General features: G+C 36.0%; 1 long non-coding RNA gene and 1 other non-coding gene across 2 annotated transcripts; one reads left to right on the forward strand and one right to left on the reverse strand.

Moving 5' to 3' along the window:
- Nucleotides 1-4,312: 4,312 nt before the first annotated feature.
- On the forward strand, nt 4,313-5,580 carry LOC131180196 (uncharacterized). Its single transcript, XR_009149014.1, has 3 exons — nt 4,313-4,334; nt 4,784-4,842; nt 5,410-5,580. It is a non-coding gene; the product is annotated as an uncharacterized LOC131180196 (long non-coding RNA).
- Nucleotides 5,581-10,922: 5,342 nt separating this feature from the next.
- On the reverse strand, nt 10,923-11,030 carry LOC131180467 (small nucleolar RNA R71). Its single transcript, XR_009149237.1, has one exon. It is a non-coding gene; the product is annotated as a small nucleolar RNA R71 (small nucleolar RNA).
- Between the last annotated feature and the right edge of the window lie 1,831 nt (nt 11,031-12,861).

Genomic DNA, 12,861 nt, shown 5'->3' on the forward strand with positions numbered 1-12,861 from the left:
TAAAACTCTTAAAATTAATACAAAGTTACCTAATTTCAATCAAAACTTCTTGTCATTTTTCTAAATAAAAAAATAGGTAGTTAATTCATTTTTTTATTATTATTAAAATTCATTTACTTTCATCCTACTATTATTTTAATTTCTTTCATAATCAAAAGTAAACTAATGTAGATTTTCCTTATTTACTTGCAATTAAATAGATTTGAACTCATGAATGTAATCTCTCTTCCAATACTAAAAGAAAAAAAAAAGTTATCAAGCTGTGAGAGAGATGATGTCTAAAAATCCATAAGCAAAGTGAAACTCTTGCAGGATTGTGGTTTCTTGTGGATAGACGCGGCTAAGGGTTAGTTCAGTATATGAACCGGATTGGGATTGGTTTGGGTTAAATTTGGAATCAGCTCTAATTAACGGTTTAGGGTCTTAAACCGATCTTGAGCATGGATTTTTATGAGGCTTATTTGAACTGGCAATTCCGAATCCAAATCAGCTCGATTAAAAAAAAATTTTTTCGAAAATTTATATTGAATTTGTACTTAGGTCTTTTGAATTTTTTATATTAAAAACTAAATTAACAATCTCTAAAAATTTATTATAGTTTGATAATAATTAGGTCAAACCGAAATCATTTCGAAACCATTTCGAATTGAAACAATTTCGAATTGAAACCATTTCAAATCAAAACTGTTTTCTAGTTGAAATTTGGCTAAATTGTAAGGCTAGCCGAACCAATAATTTCCACTGGAGACCAAACCAAAACCAACCGTGGCAAAGTAGAGGGTTATCAGATCAACCATCATCACATTCACATTTATAGGGAGAACTGATGCATGCATTTTATATAATCATTTAGGTATAATTTTTGCACATAATTTACCCTTGTTCATAGTTATTACCATAGATATTAGTATATATTTAGTCAATTTTGCCTTTTTACACTTCTTAGTTTAATTTTTGAAATTTATTTGTTTTTTAGGTTAAATTTGGAGAATTTTGGTGTATTTTGATCAGAGCAGCCATTTGAAAGAAATTAGAGTTGAATTGCAAAATTTTGAAGTTGAGTTAAAGAGGCCGAAAGTTGCACAACCTGCGACATAGCTTGTGTCACAGGTTGTGTCGATTGTCAAATATGAAGTTTTTCTTGGGCAGCAGGTTTCACAACCTGCGACACAACCCGTGACACAACTGATTCAGCTTGTGTCATTTTATTGAAAATGGCTGACGTGGCATTTTCGTTACTCTGATTTAATACATCACTTTCTCTAGAATCTTCTGCCTTTTTACCCATTCTAGGGCAGACCTCTGAACCATATAAAAGCTCATTTATCTCTTTCTTTCCAAAAAGAGAAAGAGAGGGAGATTTTGCAAGAAAGAAGGAGAGGAAGAGGAGCTCGTGAAATCTGGTTTTGCAGCAGCAGTAGAAGCCATTTTCTGCAACTCTCCAGCAACAGAATCTTCATCATTTTACTGGGTTTTTCTGTTTTTTGGCTTAGATTTTCATTATTTCTTCATTTCTATACTTGGGTTTGTCTTGAAACCATGATTTGTGAGTAGATCTTTGAGATTCTAGAGATGGGTTTGTAAATATTGCTTGTATTGTGGTTTTTGAACTGATTTAGTCATTTAAATGAGATTTGCTACATTTTGATTTATTGCTTGTGAGCTTGTTGCCTTGCTTGATGAATGGATCCTCATTAAGTTAAGTTTAATCCTTGACAGATAAACTGAAAAATGAATGTTTGGGATAGATAATCTTGCAATAAACTTAGTTTTCTTGGTGTTAGAGATAAGCTAAGAGGATTAAGGGGACTTTCCAAAATCAATTAGAGTTTTAATTGGGTTTTTGTTAGGTTTGAAATACTGTGAAAACAGGGTTTCATTTGATGAATACCAACTTTGAAATGCTTGAAAAAGGTTTCAAAGAATTAAGAATTGATTTTCCTCAAAATTGCAATTCTCATGTGTTTTGCTAAATTGGGGATAAACCACATACAAACAATATTGAAAATCCTATCTCTAGAATCACTTTAATTTTTATTGAATTTAGATTTAATTCCTCCCAATTTCATAATTAGCAATTTCAATTTAAATTTTAGTAATCTAGTCTAATTAATTTAGTTAATTGTTTGATTTAGTTTAAATTCCTCAAATACCAATTTTAAATTTTAAATTTTATTTTTAATATCTTTAAATTTTACCATTCTAATTAGCTTATCCTTTTATTTCCAATTTAAGCATAATTCCCTGTGGGAACGATATTATTTTTAAAACTATACTACTGTGACCCGTGCACTTGTGGAAGCTATTTCATAGCTAGCACATCAAGTTTTTGGCGCCGTTGCCGGGGAATTGTTTGTTTTTAAGTTGGATTTTAATTGTTTTAAGCTGATTAGAATTTTTATTTTCTTTTATTTTCACTGTTGTTCCTTATTTTTTTCAGGTACTTTTCTTGTTTATGAGACGATCGAAAAGCACAAGTGATACTGAATTGTTGTTCAACCCTGAAATTGAAAAATTTTATCGAGCCAACAAAAAGGAATACAAGAGAAGAAATGAAGTAGAAAAGGAAGAACAACAAAGATTTGACTAAGAAGAGAAAATTGAAAATATGGAGAATCAAAATAGAGCTATTGGTAGAGATAATGGAGGAAATGAGCAAAATAGGCAGAATGAAGTTGTTAATCAAAATGATCCTCAGAGAAGATCCATGTTAGATTATGCTTTTCCTAGATGTGCAGATGTGAGAGATAATAGACCTAGCATTGGAGCTAATCAATTTGAGTTAAAGACTGGTCTCATTCAAATGGTTTAGAATTCACAATTTGGATGTAGTCCACTTGAAAATCCTCATTCTCATTTGAAGAAATTTTTTATGATATGTGGCACACAAAGGCAGCCTGGAGTTTTAGATGAAGTGATTCGGCTCACCTTATTTCCATTCTCTCTTCGGGATTCAGCATTAGAGTGGTATGACTCACTTCCACAAGCTACTATAACTACTTGGGAGCAGCTATCTCAAGCTTTTCTATCTCAGTTTTTCCCACCTGGGAAGACCACTCATTTGAGGAATTTGATGGTAGCTTTTAAGCCAAGGGATGATGAAACTTTGTATGAATCTAGGATGAGATTTAAGAAGCTTTAAAGATAATGTCCTCATCATGAAATACCCAAATGGATGATTGTTCAGAATTTCTACAACAGAGTTACTCCAGCCATAAGAAATACAATTGATTCACAAGCAGGAGGAGATTTCATGAGAATGACAAGTGAAGAATGTTATGATCTATTAGAGAACATTGCTCATAATACCCATTTATGGGGAAATCCTAGAGCACTTGAGCCAAAGAAGGCTGGAATTTATGAACTTGACTCAGTTAGCTACATGAATGCAAGATTTGATCAGTTGACTCAGCTTCTTAGTGATTTTTGCACAAAGGCAACAACCTCAACTCCTACAACTATGCAACAAGTTGCCTACACAGATGGAACCCAAAGTTGTGGAGTTGATTACTCTTCTTATGGTGATGATTATTTGCAAGAACAAGCTGCTTATACAGGAGGTTATCAACAGAAACCTATGGGAAATTCTTACTCTAATGTGAACAACTCAATATGGAGACCAGAAGCAACTTTTGCTCAACAAGGTCAAAGCTCAAATTATGCTCATAACCAGCAGTATATGCAGTAGAATAGGCCTCAGTTTCAGCCTTAATTTCAGCCCACAAGGCAGCCACAACCTGAATATCAAGCAAGAGCACAACAATCCCTTCCACCTCATGAACCGAAGCCAACCTTGGAAAGCATGATGGAGAAATTTTTTGCTGAACAAAGTAAGATGAATAGCAAATTGGAGGAAGAAATGCAACACATGAGACAAACCATGGATTAATTGCAAGCCCACAACCGCATGTTGGAGACTCAATTGGCTTAGCAAGCAAGCTCATCGGGAAGCAAATCCTATGGCAAACTACCTAGCCAACCACAAAACCCTCATGAGCAATGTAAGGTTGTGACCTTGAGAAGTGGTAAGAAAGTTGGTCAAGAGAGTGAAAACAAGAGAGAAGAAAAAGAGAGCACAAAAGAAGAAAATTCAGTTGAGAGCAAGAAAAATGAAAAAGAAGAAGAAAGCAAAAGTGAGCAATGTAACACCCCTGATTTTTTATATATTATTATTGGGCTTCGTGTAGGTATCCTCAATTCGCGGAAATTCGACAGTTGTCCGGATCTGTGAATTTCCGGCCAGACAGACCAGCTACCGGAAAAGTCTCCGAATTGGATCGAGGTTTTGGCTCTCAGGCATCCCGAGCGCGTTCCCGAAGTCGGAATCGGCAAAGGTAAACCCGAACCTTTCTTTTTCGTAATTTTCTAGTGCTTAAATAGGATTGAAAATCCATAAAATATTCGTGGTAGCTTAGAAAATTACGATTCTTTTTGCAATAGCTTAGTAATATTTCTAAGGACTGCGGGGCAGAGTTTTATAATTTTTAGAGCTTATTTGAGCAGTTTTTGCAAAAATGATCAATTATAAGGACTAAATTGAAATTTTACATATTGTGATGAATGATTGATTTGATGGGCCCAGGAGGGGCTGTGTGATGTGATTGAGTTGTGGATATATGGATTGTGGATATAGAAGTGTGTTTTGAGCCCTTTTGCAGGTTGGGTAGGTCCTAGGTATAGGGGAGACTCTGCCGGATTTTCAACACGACTTAGGACGTAATTGGTCTTTTTCTTTGTTTGTATTGAGTCAGATTGTATTAAATAATTGTAATATAATTGTCAGGTGAGCCGGGACAGCCTTCTTCCTCCGCCCAGCCGCCATAGTAATTTGTCGTCAAGTTTGTGAGTAAAATATTAATTTTAATTGTAATTTCGATATTATTATATGTTCAGCATGCCCATGCATCACTTATATGCATATATTTATGTAGTTAAACTCTAGGCACGAATTATGTTGCATTCATAACTGTTAATGTGCCATGAATGTTGTTGTGGTAATTTGGAGCAGTGTGCGTGCGTTGGCGTGCGTGTGATGTGGTGTGGACTATGGATAGGGCCACGGCTTGAGTAATTATTGGGACCCGATCCTTCGAGGGGTAGTCACGGCTTGAGTAATTCACTGGGACCCTCGATTTGGTTATTAAGTGGAAGTCCGAGCTTGAGTAATTCGGCACCAAAGTTGGATTTAAGAGAGCTGTATAGGGGATCAGCTCCCATATGTTATGATTGATACTACAGGGTGTGTGAGTGCTCCAAATTACCTTTTTGATGTTATGATGTGAAAATGTTGTTAATGTTACATTTCACTCTACAGGGTACATTAGTTCTAGATAGTTATAGAGATTATGGTTAAAATTGATATTTTACTCTCTGAGTCGAACGCTCACTCCTGTTCAAAAATTTTTACAGGCCGCAGGAGGATATTTTATTCTGGGTTAACCTGCTTTTATACTTCGCAGGTTGTTTATCGATATTTGTGTAATTTTATTTACTCCTAGAATTTCCGCATGTGTTAGCAGTAATTATTTGAATTTGGTCTGTAATATTATTATCATGTTGGACCTGTAAACTTAATATTTTAAGTCATGTTTGATGGATTGGATGAGGGAGCTGAGCTCCCATTTATTATTATGTTGATGAGTATGTGGAGGGTGAGCTGAGCTCCCCAAATGACTATATATTGTGTTTACAGGTCGGGTGAGTCAAAAACTCCCCGTTGGAAAGTCCATTTTTATGGCCAGACTCTGTCCGTTTGTTTTCTTGAAATTGGGCCCAAATGGGCCTTAGAGTTGGGTTAATGAACAGTTAGGCTTACTACGGGCCTCGGGGGCTTTAGGCTGGCCCAGGTCCTAGTGCCGGTCTGGCGCATAGGTTGGGTCGTGACAAGCAAGATGAGGGAGAGAAACCATACATCCCACCTGAGCCTTACAAGCCCACCCTTCCCTACCCTCAAAGATTCATCAAGCATAAGCTAGACAAACAATTTGGTAAATTCCTTGAAGTGCTAAAGAAGTTGTATATCAATGTGCCATTCACTGAGGCACTATCCCAAATGCTAAGTTTTTGAAAGAGATTCTTACCAACAAGAGAAGGCTCGAAGATTATGATACCATCAACTTGGGAGAGCAATGCAGTGCTATAATTCAGAAGCAGTTACCTCCCAAACTCAAAGATCCGGGTGTGTTTTCCATTCCTTATCATATAGGTGATAATTGTGTGGCAAATGCCTTATGTGACCTTGGAGCTAGCGTCAGCCTAATGCCTCTTTCAATATATGAGAAGTTGAATATGGGAGAGTTGAAGCCCACAAACATGTATCTTTCATTGGCTGACCATTCAATTAAGTATCCAGAAGGCATTCTAGAAAATGTGCCTATCAAGGTTGGGAAATTCTACATTCCGGTGGACTTTGTCATTTTAGATATGGAAGAAGACACAAAAACTTTGTCATTTTAGATATGGAAGAAGACACAAAAATTCCTATCTTATTGGGAAGACCCTTTTTGGCAATAGCTGGTGCATTAATTGATATAAAAGGTGAGAAATTGACACTTAGAGTGGGGGATGATCAAATGATATTCAACATCAATCCAGCCATGAAAAGGAAACATGAAGAAGTTAAGTCTTGTTTTCGGGTAGACATTATTGATGAGATTGTTCAAGAGCATTTCAGAAAAAGCTATCCACAAGACCCTCTTGAAAATTGCTTAGTCCATCGTGGGAGCATTGATGATGACAATCACAACATAGCTGCTTTTGCACAACACTTGGAGAGCTCTCCACCACATCCTGAAGCCATAATTTTTCAGCTTGAAGAAGTGCAAACTTTGGAGATTAAATCACCATCATTAAAGGTAGAGGATGCCCCAAAGGTAGATCTTAAACCTCTTCCTTCCAACCTCAAGTATGCTTTTCTTGGACCCAATGTAACATATCCTGTTATAATTAATGCATCTTTGACTGATATGGAGATTGACAAATTGTTGAGAGTTTTGAGAGAATATAGGAGAGTTTTGGGTTATACAATTGATGATATAAAGGGAATTAGTCCAACAGTCTGTATGCATAGGATTTTTCTAGAGCCAAATAGTAGACCTTCTATTGAACACCAAAGAAGATTGAATCCTACAATGAAGGATGTTGTGAAAAAGAAAATCTTGAAATTACTAGCTGCTGGAATTATTTACCCCATTTCTGACAGTGAGTGGGTTAGTCCTGTGCATGTTATACCAAAAAAGGTGGGTGACAGTTGTTAAAACTGAGAATAATGAATTGATACCCACTAGAACTGTTACAGGTTGGAGAATGTGCATAGACTATAGGAAGTTGAACAATGCTACAAGAAAAGACCATTTTCCTCTTCCTTTTATGGATCAAATGTTAGAGAGATTAGCTAACTATTCTTACTTTTGTTACTTAGATGTATATTCTGGTTTCTTTCAAATTCCAATCCATCCTGATGACCAAGAAAAAACTACCTTTACCTGTCCCTATGGCACCTTTGCCTATCAAAGGATGCCATTTGGATTGTGTAATGCGCCTGCCACCTTTCAAAGGTGCATGATGGCCATTTTTTATGATTTTATTGAAGAAATTACGGAGATCTTCATGGATGACTTTTCAGTATATGGCACTAATTTTGATTCATGCTTGACTAATTTGTCTAAAATCTTGCAGAGGTGTGCTGGTATTGATCTGGTGTTGAATTGGGATAAATGCCAATTTATGGTCCAAGAGGGGATCATTTTAGGGCATTTGATCTCAAACAGGGGAACAGAAGTAGATAGAGCCAAAATAGAAATTATTGAAAAAATGCCTCCTCCAACCACTGTCAAAGGAGTGCAGAGTTTTCTTGGACATGCTGGATTTTACCGGCGATTTATTCAGGATTTTTCTAAACTTGCTAAACCCTTAACAAATCTTTTGAATCATGATGTTAAATTTGATTTTAATCAAGATTGTATGGTTGCTTTTTGCAGGTTAAAGACGGCATTAAAAACAGCTCCTATCATGCAACCCCCAGATTGGACTTTGCCATTCATAATCATGTGTGATGCAAGCGAGTTTGCTGTTGGAGCTGTCCTTGGCCAACGAAAAGATAGAAAACCTTATGCCATTTACTATGCAAGCCGAACCCTTGATGAATCTCAAGTTAATTATGCTACAACTGAGAAGGAGTTCCTTGCGGTAGTATTTGCACTCAATAAGTTTCGTTCTTATTTGGTCAACTCAAAGGTAATAGTTTTCACTGATCATGCAGCAATAAGGTATTTAATGAGCAAGAAAGAAGCTAAATCTAGGTTGATTAGATGGATTTTGTTAGTTCAAGAATTTGATTTAGAAATAAGAGATAAAAAAGGTGTTGAGAATGTGGTGGCTGATCACCTTTCTAGGATAAAAACTGAAAATAAAGATGATGATATTATACCAATTGATGAGTTTTTTTATGAATGAGCAGTTGTATGTGTTGAAATCTGCACTTCCATGGTTTGTTGATATTGTGAATTATTTGTCTTGTAGTGTCTTGCCACCTGATTTATCTTGGCAGAAAAAGAAAAGATTCTTGCATGATGTGATGCATACATTTTGCATAATCATTTAGGTTTAATTTCATAGCCATTTTATTTGATTATTAGTCACTTTTAGCTAATTTCATTAGTTATTTAGTTAGTTTTTCATAATTGTCAATTTTGGATTAATTTGTAATTTTTACTTTGTTTTGTAGGAAAAATGGTGTTTTTGAAGGACTGAAGAGAAATTTTGCCATTGAGGAGTGACTTCTATAGCCAAAGATGTCAAAAACAAGTTTTCAAGCTGAAATATGCATTGACCAAATTGTGCATAACTTGCCGCATAAGCTATGCAGATCTGCATAAGGAGAAAGATCACTGTTCCAGAACCAAATTAAATGTGCATAAGGAGATCGCATAGCTTATGCACATTCTCGCCTCCCTTATGCACCTTCACGGAATTGTGTATAACCTATGCACCAAGTCATGCGATTTCGCATAAGTGACTCAGAACCAGTGAAAATCAGATAAGGGACTGCATAACTTATGCAGTCCACTTATGCAGTCCCATAAAGAGTTCATTAATGAGCTGGCAGGAGATTCCCTCAAATAATTCCTCCTAGAACATACCATTTTAGGGCTCCATGTCAGAAAAATGCTATAAATAGTCCCATTTTCCCATTTAAGGGAAGGGAGAAGGAGCAGAAAAGAAAGGGAGAAGAGAGGCAGAATTTGAGGAGTCACTTTCACCTTCCACACCATTTTTCAACCAAGATTTGCAGATTTCTTTCTTTCCTTACATTTTTCTACATTTCTAGTGTTTAATCTCTTATTCCTTAGTTTAGATTAAAGCTTTATTTCCATTTAAACTCAATATATCTTGTAAGCATTATGGATAGTGAGTAGTTTACCTTTGATTCTGGAGTAAGGGTTGTAATATTTGAGATATTTTGTGGATTTTGATTGGGTAATCCATATTTTGTGGTCTTAATGAGTTTTATTCATTTCTTGTGTGCTTAATGACATGCTTAGTGTAGGATCCCATTAAGTAATGTTCTTAATCCATGGTTGAAGCACTGAAAGGAGAAGGCCTTGTGATAGATAATCAAGAAATTGAACTTAATTAACTTAGACCTAGAAATAGGCTAAGGATTAAGAGGATTCACAGATTAATTAAAGAACTTAATGGGTCTTAATTAATTCTAACTCCACGAAAGTAGGATTAGTTTGATTAAGGCACTCTTTGTCTCACTCGAAAGGGAATTCAAAGGATTTAAGAATTAATCTCCTTAAAACCCATAAGTTTCATAAGATTGGATAACCAATTTAAAATCCCAAAATAGCTCGAATATGAAATCCGAACTCCTAATCGCTTTTTACCATTGTTAATTTCTAATCGAATTTAATCACTTGCCATTTTGAATATTGCCATATTTGAACTTGCTTATTTCAATTTGATGCAATTTTAGTTTAATTAATACATTGTTGAATAGAATATTAATTTTGCAAATTTAGATTTCATACTCCATTACCCATCAATTCATTACTTTAATTTCAAAAATATTTCAATTTACTCAACCTTTTATATCAAAAATTCAATCATTAACACAACTCCTCGTGGGATCGATATCTTTTTTATACTACTTGTACGACCCGTGCACTTGCGGTAGGGACGCATCAAGTTTTTGGGGCCGTTGCCGGGGAGTTGTTTGTTTGAGATTGAATTCTTGATTATTTTAGTGTTTTTAGTTTTATCTTTGTTATCTTTTCATTTTGTGTTTGTTTGTTATTTTTCAGGTACTTTTAATCTTTTATGAGAAGAGCTAGAAGCACAAGTGACACATCCTTATTGTTCAATCCTGAAATTGAGAAATTTTGTAAAGCCAACAAGAAAGAAACCAGAAAAAGGAAAGAAGCTTTGAGAGAAACCGAAATTGAAGCAGACATGGCTGATGAAAGAATTAGAATTGGTGTTGGTAATGCTGGAAATGGTCAAAACAATGACGATGCAGCCCAAGGGGAAGAAGTTGTTAATGCAAACGTGCCTAGGGGAAGTATGATGGATCATGCTTTTCCTCGTTTTGATGATTTGAGAGAGAGCATAGCAAGACCAAGGATTGATGCAAATAGCTACAAGATGGATTTTGGAGTTCTTCAAATGATTCAAAATTCTCAATTTGGAGGACATCCTTCTGAAAATCCACACACACATCTGAAGAAATTTGCTATGATCTGTGACATGAAAAAACAACCTGGAGTGTCTGATGATGCAGCAAGATTGAAGCTATTCCCATTCTCTTTGAAAGATAGAGCATTGGATTGGCTTGATTCTTTACCTCACAACTCCATTACAAATTGGGAGCAACTCACTGATGCATTTCTTGCACAATATTTTCCACCTAGAAAAACTCAAGAGTTGAGGAATCAAATGACAGCTTTCAGACCGAGAGAAGATGAAACTCTTTATGAGTCATGGATGAGATGGAACGAATTAGAGAGATTATGCCCACATCATGCCATTCCGAAATGGATGATAAATCAGAATTTCTACACAAATGTCACTCCTGCAATTAGAGGAATTATTGATGCTCAAACAGGAGGAGAATTTATTATAAAGCATGAAGATGAAGCTTATGAGCTATTGGAGAAAATTGCAAAGAATACTCATCTTTGGAGTAGTCCAAGAGGACCAGCTCCAACTCAAAAGAGGCAAGCTGCTGGAATGTATGATCTTGATCCATTCAACATGATTAATGCAAAGTTTGATGCACTTACAAATGTCCTTGCTAAGAAGATGGAAGATCTGAGTATGTTGGTTAGTTCATCATCATCAGCTGGAACTTCACAACAAGTGGCTTATGCAGAGGGAACTACCAGCTGTGGAGTAGATTATGGAGAACAAGCAGCATATGTTGGTAATTATGGAAACAAACAAATGGGGAACTCTTATTCTCAAACTTACAATCCAAATTGGAGGAATCATCCCAACTTTTCATGGGGAAATCAGCAAAGTCAAGTTCCAAATCAGAATTTTCAACCACAACAGCAACAAGGAGTTCCATATCAGCAAAACAGGCAACCATTGCCTAATTTTCAGCAGAAAAATATGAACCCTCCACCAAAACAGCAAGAACGAAATTCCACCACTGAAGCTTTATTACAACAGATTCTTGCTAACCAAAATAAGCATGATGAGGAGATGAGAGAGATGAAAGCAAGGCTGGAACAGATGCAAACACACAACAGAATGCTGGAAAACCAGATTGCACAACAAGCATCTTCCTCAGGTGCTAAATCTTTTGGAAAACTTCCAAGTCAACCAGAAAACCCAAGAGAGCAATGTCAAGCTATTACTTTAAGAAGTGGAAAAGTTATAAATAATGAGAAGAGTGAAAATTATGAGAAGGGAGAAAATGAGAAAAATACTGATGAGAGTGAGAAACAAGAGAGTGCAGAAAAATGTAAGGAGGAATTTGAAGAAAAGGAAGAGAAATATATACCTCCTGAACCCTACAAGCCACAACTTCCCTTCCCACAAAGATTTCACAAAGCCAAGCTTGATAAGCAATTTGGGAAGTTCTTAGAGGTTTTGAAGAAACTTTACATAAATGTGCCTTTTGTTGATGCTCTTTCACAAATGCCCTCTTATGCAAAATTCTTGAAAGAAATTCTCTCAAACAAGAGGAAACTTGAAGATGATGAAACTGTAGCTTTGACAGAAGAATGTAGTGCTATCCTTCAAAGGAAACTTCCCCCAAAGCTCAAGGATCCAGGGAGTTTTTCAATTCCATGCCACATAGGGGAATCATGTTCTACAAAAGCTTTATGTGATTTAGGGGCTAGTGTTAGCCTTATGCCCCTCTCCATTTATGAAAAGCTCAATATGGGAGATCTTAAACCAACCCACATTTCTCTTCAGTTAGCTGACAGGTCGATTAAGTATCCTGAAGGGATTTTGGAGAATGTGCCTCTGAAGGTTGGGAAGTTTTACATACCTGTTGACTTTGTCATCTTGGACATGGAGGAAGATTTTAATATCCCAATTATCTTGGGAAGACCCTTTCTAGCTACAGCAGGAGCATTGATTGATGTTAAGGGAGAAAAGCTGACTCTTAGGGTTGGTGAAGAGCAATTGGTTTTCAATATTAATAACACTATGAAGAAGCATCATTCTGAAGCTGATACTTGCTTGAGAATTGATATTATTGATGAGCTGGTTGAAGAACATTTCAGAAAGAAATATCCAGAAGATCCACTTGAAAATTGTTTGGTTCATGGAGGAGGCATAGACTATGACAACCCTCATGTAGCTGCATATGCTCAACACTTAGAGGGTAGTCCACCATTCATT

This window comes from Hevea brasiliensis, chromosome 5 (assembly GCF_030052815.1).
Source record: "Hevea brasiliensis isolate MT/VB/25A 57/8 chromosome 5, ASM3005281v1, whole genome shotgun sequence".
NCBI classification, from domain to species: Eukaryota; Viridiplantae; Streptophyta; class Magnoliopsida; order Malpighiales; family Euphorbiaceae; genus Hevea; species Hevea brasiliensis.